The sequence below is a fragment of the Papaver somniferum genome, unplaced genomic scaffold (genome assembly GCF_003573695.1).
Source record: "Papaver somniferum cultivar HN1 unplaced genomic scaffold, ASM357369v1 unplaced-scaffold_81, whole genome shotgun sequence".
NCBI lineage: Eukaryota > Viridiplantae > Streptophyta > Magnoliopsida > Ranunculales > Papaveraceae > Papaver > Papaver somniferum.
The window spans coordinates 1190142-1198464 of record NW_020651082.1 but is presented as its reverse complement, the minus strand read 5'-3'; the positions used below and the strand labels follow the sequence as shown (position 1 = coordinate 1198464).

General features: G+C 37.5%; 1 long non-coding RNA gene across 1 annotated transcript; it reads left to right on the top strand.

The window, feature by feature from the left end:
- Positions 1 to 2944: 2944 nt before the first annotated feature.
- Positions 2945 to 5702, top strand: LOC113345143. Its single transcript, XR_003358021.1, has 2 exons — positions 2945 to 3662; positions 5285 to 5702. It is a non-coding gene; the product is annotated as an uncharacterized LOC113345143 (long non-coding RNA).
- Positions 5703 to 8323: the final 2621 nt, after the last annotated feature.

Below are 8323 nucleotides of genomic sequence, written 5' to 3'. Positions count from 1 at the left end.
ATCGATCTCGTATCCATAGACGATCACACGAAGTGTGAACCGATTAGTTGTATTGTCTCGACTCAGTCCTTAGACAATCACTTTCGTAAAAAGGACTTATAGGTAGGAAAAGTTTTAGCTTGAGGTATATTTGGGTGCCCTCGCATTTTCAGTTCATATTTGCTCCCACTATGGACTCAACAAACATGAAAATTGGATGTTCATACCAACAAGCGCCAGTGTTTGGGTACCCTTGTTAACCTCTACGCATAAAATAATTAATAATACTTACTCCAACATCATCACCATACTGAGGTAAATCAACGTACGTTGTTGTGGCTCCGAGTCATCTGATGAAACCTTTGAACAAAACTAGAACCAAAAACGTCGTTGCCAGTGTTCTTATGTAAGTTGTTCTTCATATACATGTCCAACATTGGAAATCTAAGTGTCTCTCTTATTTTTTAGGATTGGTTTAGCAACACGGGAGTAGGTATACCACCAATACTGCAAATTACTCCATAATTTTAGTATTTTGGTTAAATAATCTACATTTGTTCATAAAATCTATTTAAATTTAGTAATAATAATAAAAATTAAAAATAATAATTTTGATATTTACTTTTATGATGCCCCAGAAACCAGTGAAGTTTTCTTGGCCCAGGGACGCTTGATCCAGCCCACAGTACAATTCTGCTAAAAATTGCAGATCCCCAGTCATAATTTGGTGCTTTGTCGAGATCTTCTAACGCTTCAAGCCAACCAACATGAGCAACAAAAGTTGAGTTTGGAAAGAATGTCTGACCCAGTACTCATAAGATAAACATTCTTTCGAGTTCAGGATAGTCATCTACATGTTATGGGTTTCTGGGTTTGGTTAGGAAAGACTTCAACGCTGCACATATGATCCCACCTCCTTTCAGATTTTTACAATCTTGACGTATTTCTGATTCCACAAACGAGAGAAAAAGTGTCTCACATTTACTATTTGATATCCATTCATCTTGGTTGGATGGTGGCGGGTCTCCCATTCCACTTGGGATCTCAATAATGAAACACAAATCAAGGGGCGGAATTCCTATTACAAGTATAATATCAACTATGATTAATTCTTTTGATTATTTAATAATTATTTAAAAAAATTAATTTAAGTTAAGTTAAAAAACTTACCAATTTCGAAATCCATAAAATGGAATGTGTGCGTCGTCGTCCACCACCTTTCTACCACTGTTTTAGGAATTTTGTTGTTATGTTTTATAGGCTTCATTCTATAAAGCGCACGCCAAGGATATCTGTCAACCTTTTCTCGGACTGCAGGGGATAAACCAGTATAAACAATATTTATTTCACAAAATTCACCTCTCATGTTATAATAATCCTCAGACCGATCTTGATGCCCCGACACATGACTTGGGACTAATGATGAAGCAACAACGATATTTGGCGAAGAAAACTTTGCTTCTCGATTTTGAGAAAAATCTACACCTGCGTTAGGCAGCGGTGTCGATTCATTTTTTCGATCTCTTCTCTCTTTATACTATTCGCCATTCTTCTCACTAAGTTGTTTATATTATGTTAGAATTTTTTGATTTAAAAAAGTTTTAGAAGAAGGAAATGGTAGCGGTGTGACTGAAACTGAAATTAGTAGAACGAATTTATAGTGCTGATATAATATCGTTGCAAATATAGGCGTTGGAGAGTCGAAAGTTGGAGATTTCGGTTCTAGCGCCCGCATTGGTGCTTCACGCGCCAACGGTTATGTCATCAACGCGTGCGTTGGTTCTTCGAACGCCAGTATTTTTACCTTGACCCATGCCTAATGATTTAAAGCCCTATGCTTTACCACAGTGGAAAACCAAATTTGATAATCCACATGGCTCAACAAAAAATTTCATTGGGTAATTGCCATAAAAATCGCCCTTAACAGCTCGGTCTGTTTAATTTATTCTTATCAATGACTGTATGGCAAAGATATTTTAATTTATTCTTATCTCCTTTCCGACTCGATTTTGTTTTTGGGGTTCATCTCATCCAAAGTCGGATCTTTTTTAATCCTTTTTCTATCTGAGGAAAGTTCCTTTTTCGAACACACCTTTTTCAGTTTTTAATCTCCTTATTTAATTCTCAGTTTTTGGGGTACTCACGGTTCTAATTTCTCTTTGTCAGATTCATCCCTTCCCTCCAACCCAAACCTGATTGGATTTTGGCAGAAGCACAACATAGTGGCGGCCAGAAAGCATCTTGGTCGTTTAATATCTCCAAAAACGTCAGTCAGAGGATTCCCATTGATTGTTAGACTTACCAATTGCAACATTTGCATTCTTCATTGTATTTGTTGATGCACAAGATCTGCTTGGTCCTGGTCTAACCTGGCATGAATTCCAACTCAAGTTACTTGGCAAATAATCACCCATTTATAATCAGAGATCAACCAACTTCTGCTCAAAGTTCAAGTTAATATCACTCTTTGCTCTTTCCATCAAAAATGGCCTCTTCATCATTTGCATCAAGAACTGTCATGTGTCTTAATAAAACTATAAAGCATGTTACTTTAGAAGGAAGGGGAAGATTCGTAGAATCCTTTGCGTTGGTTGGATATATCTGTAGGGAAGATGTGGAATTTATTAGAGCCTCGCAGTTAGCTTTGCAGTTAGAATCATCAACACAAATAGGAGAAATGTTTTCATCTTCAGGATTCATAGTAGACCAATCTTTCAGAGAATTCTAAGAACAAGACCTCATTCAGTGGGTGGTCACCTTATGGTCGTAATGCCTTTCACATGGTTGTTCAGAATGTAATTTTCCAGTATGAGGTGTTCAACATTGAATTCGGAGTCAGAGTAGATCTAGATAAGGATAATATTCCTTTAATGATAGCTTCTCAAACTGGAGATGTAATGACAGTTTATAATAGGGATCAAACTGGGGGGTGGGGGGTGGGGGTGGGGGTGGGGGAGGGGTGGGGGAAGCTAGAGTTTCAGATTCCCGTCTACAACTTGTAGAAACTGTGATGTTTTCAACCATAATGGTGACTATTGTGGTCTCATTGCTAATATGGCATGGCTGACAGTTCCAGTCCTATCTTTGCAAGGAGTTGATCCCTTTGGTGATGATAAAAATGAAGACGTCATTCAAGGGGACTAAGAGGCACAACAAGCTAACCAAGTCATATCAACAACATCAATTAGATCAAGAGGAAGCCCTCCAACAGTCCCAGCCAATTAGTGAGGCATCTCAAATGAAAACTCCCAGAATTCTCAAATTGTGGAAAGCAACGGTGAACAGTCAAGAGGAACAATTCATGATGTCCAGGAAGAAATAAGAGGTGAAGATAGACTTAGGCCTCCTCCTAACTCACCAGTGGCACATCAAATAAGTTTCGGAGCTGGAGAAAATAGAGGAAATAAGCAAAGAAGAGCAGATGATATGGATGTTGATGGAATGTATTTAGAAAACCTCAATAAGGATATCAGTTCTGCCCTTATTAGACTTGCAGAAGAAGTAAGGATGATTCTTATACTATGAAAAAGAAGTGGATATAGGCTGACACTCTAGACGGATATCTGAATCAAGGAGAATCTTCTGGCAGAAAGGAGACTGAAACTAGCAATGACCAAGACCAAGATGCTGGAAATGCTACTGCTGCTTCTGCAGATGCTGGGACTCTAGTTCTCTCCAATCAGGTTCCTACGAACTCTGAATTATTTTTACTTCTTGACACTACAAAATCTTAGTATCTTTGATTCTTTTCAGGTTTCTATAATTTTTTTGCATCTGCATTTTTTTCTGCTTTCATCTGAATTACCTCTATTCTAAAATTAGACTTGCTATCACCATCTCATTTCATCTTCCATCAATATGAAGCTTTTATCATGGAATGTGCAGGGGATTGGGCCACCAATCACTAGAAACCATCTGAGAAATTTACTAAAACAACTTAATCCTGATGTAACAAAATCTAATCTAGAGAACATGGAAAAGTTAGCTAGGAAACTAGCTTTCTCTGAGGCTTTTTATGTGCCTAGAGTAGGTCTTTCTAGAGTAGGTCTGTGCTATACTCGCTGAGATGTGGACCATGTGGTTCACGTTTGTAAAGTCATAATCGGCACATTTTGGAAGTTTGGAAAAGCAATAAAGAATCTTTGACGAGCAAGTCTCTTACAAAGTGTCTCGGCTTGCTGAAACATTCGTCGGTGCAGATCAAAACAAGTATAGGTCAGACATTCTTAAGATTGTTAATGAATGCATCTTGTCTGCCTTTGAGGATGCTCCAAGACAGCTTAGTTTCCTTGAAGCTGCACTACATTTTGTTTATAGGCTTCTTCCAACATCAGACATCCTAGATATGCAAGTAAAGTACTCTTATCCGATAGAGTTAGAATAATATTAAATACTTTAAACAAAACCTACGGGTTTCATATCATAAGAGAGTGGCTAAAATACAATCTTTGGCTCACCAAGCCTATCATGACGCCCTCCTCCTTTGCCCTAGCCTCCCCCAACTTGTTTGGGAAAAAGGCTCGGTTGTTGTTGTAGTAATAATTTAAACAAAATAATAGGCATTCTGTAACATCTGGTTGTTTTGTGAGTAGCTTAGAGGATTCCAGAAACGAACAGTGAATGTGAATACTGATGAAGATCCTAGCGGGTAGCGTCCTTATGTCACTTTTGATGACCATTTACATGAGAAATGTGCAAAGAAGGCCGGTCTTAATGTAATTCTGAAACACCAGGCTCTTGCTCCCACAGTTCTATGCTATTCTAAAGCAGCCTTTGATCTTTTCTCTTGACTAACTATTTTCATTATTTCAAATGATTAACTAAGAATGTTTTGTTATTAGTATCTGGTCAAACACGGTGGCCAACTTTTGCTATTAGTTCTGTACTGCAGTTTAATGTTCATTCATGTTATAAATAGTTACATATGCTTGTTTCATAAAAAGTTCTATTTGTACCAGCTCAAATAAAAAGATTGAGCAACCATGCTCAGTCATATGGTCCTAGGCTAGCTCAGATCAGCGGTTGGGTTTGAGCTGGTAGATAATGTTGCTATGTATGGCTCTACTCAAAGCATGCTTCTTTTGTGTGTGGTTTGATGATCTATTTTATAAGATTTTCGCTCTCAGTATTCTAGATCAAGTTCCTATTCAAGCCAAATCGTATGTTAATTAACTTGATCTCATGCCTGACATTCTGGAATTCGATGCATCCTCTTGACGTTTCCTGGTATCTTTTTATTTGATGCATCCTTTTAGTTATGCTATTAAAACAGGAGGCATTGGACTAATATTGCGTGATTTCGCAGGTAGACATAACGGGTCTAAATGCATCTTCTTAGAGACAGCGCAGAGTCCAGAACAGGTGGATTGTAAAGGTTTGTGGCAAGAAATTCAACGGGCAGAAGATATGAAGCTGGATAAAGTGATTTTTGAACTGGACTCACAATTGGTGGCTGATGCAGTCACCAAGGAAGACTTCAAATCAGACTGGAAAAAATTTGTAATTTGATTTTAGATATTAAGAGTATTATTAAGAATAAAATTTCTTGGCAATGTTGTTATGTGCCTAAAAAAAAACCTAAGGTAGCAGATGTCTTAGAAAAACTAGCTAGAGTATGTCTGGATCTTAGTTATCTCTGAAGACATTTTACCTCAATTAAAACAGGATGCAAAACATGTAATCTCTGACACTTGATCAATAAAATTTCCAGTTTCAAAAAAAAAGGGGGAACTTGATGTCTGCAGTTGTTTGTGCATTCTATCTGAAGCCAATGATTATTGCACCAAGGATGTGTCGGTAAACTTTGGATGCACTAGTTACTTAATCCTTGAAGTGGTTCACTAGTCTTATTGAATTCAAGTTTTTCTGTGACCATCGTTGGCTTGCCATAGTGCCTCTTCATGCACAATCAAACATTCGGGATTACTTCTTGCATCCAATTGTTTAATTTGGATTCTGTCCAACTATTTGGTGTTGTTGCATTGACAGATTCTTCTAAGTAATTCTACTCGTCGGAGTAGTATGCACATGTTTACAAAACCACCAAATGACAGATGCTTCCAAATTTTCAAGGAAAAACTGTAGCCCAAGCATCACTTCTAGGCTAGCCGCTAAATTATCTGTTGAAACCAGTGATATCTCATCTGCAGAGAGCTACTCACACACCTGATGAGATATTGCCAGTTCTAAAACAACTCAAGCTCTTCCAAATAGCTGCAGTAAAATCTTTTGTGACGCTTCTTTTATATACAGGGTTCTAATAGCATTGTGCTCTAACTCAAGTCAGCAAAACACCGAGTGATAAATGTTTTGAACTAACTGTTGTTTTGTTTTTTCATCCAGAAAGTGCTCAATGCAAAAAAAGAACCAAAATTTAAAAAATCACATCTAAAACACAGAATTAAATAAGTATATTATCGGTTGCCAGCCAGATGGCATGAACAAAATGGGATGTGCTACTATGCAAAGTAAGCAATAGCAGAATTTCCTGATGACGAGTTTCAGTACATTCAATCAATCCCTCGGAAACCAACGACTCCACTCTGGACAAGCTAACCAAGAACAGAAATGCAGAACACGCATCCCTCAAAAAATTCTTCTTGTTAAATCCAGTGATGCTTATAGAAAAACATACGAGACAAAATAAAATTTTAATCTAGCCAAACTCCCAAAGCTGTCTTCTTGCAACAGACACGCATTCTGGGAACGTCAAAAGAGCTAGAAACTAAGAGCAGGAAAGGCTTTGGTTGCAGCATTTCGGTACAGTCCTGAACAGGAAATGATGTTGAAATGGGCCTGCATATCACAAATATATGAGATCAGTTTAGGTAAATATACGTGCTAGAGATGTGCTATCTCAGTATCCAGATTAGCGGTTTAGATATGTACTAGCTGTATGAATACGTATGAGTTGTAAACATATTTTACAAGAAAATGGAGACTAAGGATGATGCAGATTGTGTGTGTTTACAGTTCAAAGAGCATTTAGAGTAAGCATGAAAGTTAATCTTATAAAATTAAGAATCGGAAAGAGCATACAGATAGCATGTATTAGGTCTGTTGAAACTCACTATTTGCAATCACAGATATGACATCATGGTATTATGCTATATCATTTGAATGTTATGCTATATCATTTGAATATCACCAATTGTGAGGCACCACGGCTGTCTAGCTAGGTTTGACTGGTGGCGAATGATTCTTCTATCCTTGCTACTTGCAAGTGCTTGCTTAGCTAGTAAGTTTATGACCAATGAGACTACAATACACTATATTTGAAATCAGAAGATGGGAGAAATAAATAAACGCAACGGCATAATTTCTTAGCCAGTAAGTGGAGTGTTGTGGCTGATTTTGGCTCCCGATAGAAGAAACCTACTGCCTTCTTTCTAAACCTTTTCTGTGTTAAGACCAACAAAGTTGGTCACGTCATCACCAAAGGTAGAACAATACCCTTCCAACTTATGTCTGGCAAGTTGTCAAAGAGTTTTTTTTAACTTGAAACAACTTTACTGCTTAGAATAGAATTGGTGCATTGAGCCATTATCTATCCTCCCATCCCTGATCTAATAATGATAAAGGAAGAAACACCACATATTCTGAACGTATGCCATAGTTGCCTATGCTAAAGTGGCTAAAGTTGCACTTGATTAATAGTCCTAACAAAATACTGTAAAGATTGTAAAGATGACAAAATTGCACTCTATTAGTTCATCAACGATTAGGCTACCAAGAGACATCCTCATTCCTCATGTAAGAATAATAGTTTTTCATCAAGCTTCAACATATCATGTCCTTTATACATGTCTCTCCACTGTCCACTCTAATAGTCTTATGTCCTTTGTCCAATAGTAAGATCAAGCAGCATCACCAGATTAAGACAAATTATTAGGCAAGTTGAATCATGTGAAACATTGTAAACAACAGATTATGCCGCGCTATAGATCCAATCAGAGATAAAAGCATTTTGATATATCATACTTAAGCTTCAAAAGCATCAGCTCATGCTCAAACTGATCAGTTAAAGCTCAATAGGTTTCTAAGAGCAACTGCAGTGGTGCGATCAAAACCAAAGATCAAAGATCAAAAAAAAGACCAAAATTTGGGTTTAGTCTGTGGTGTGACGCAACGGTACATGATTAAAATTTCGTCAGGCGGACTTTAAAAGTCCGCCCCATCCTTTGTAAATTTTAACAGGCGGACTTTTAAAGTCCGCCTCATTAAAATTCCATCGGGCGGACTTTAAAAGTCCGCCCCATTCTTTGCAAATTTTAACAGGCGGACTTTAAAAGTCCGCCTCATTCCTTTTTTTTTTTATTTAATTAAAATTTCATCGGGCGTAATT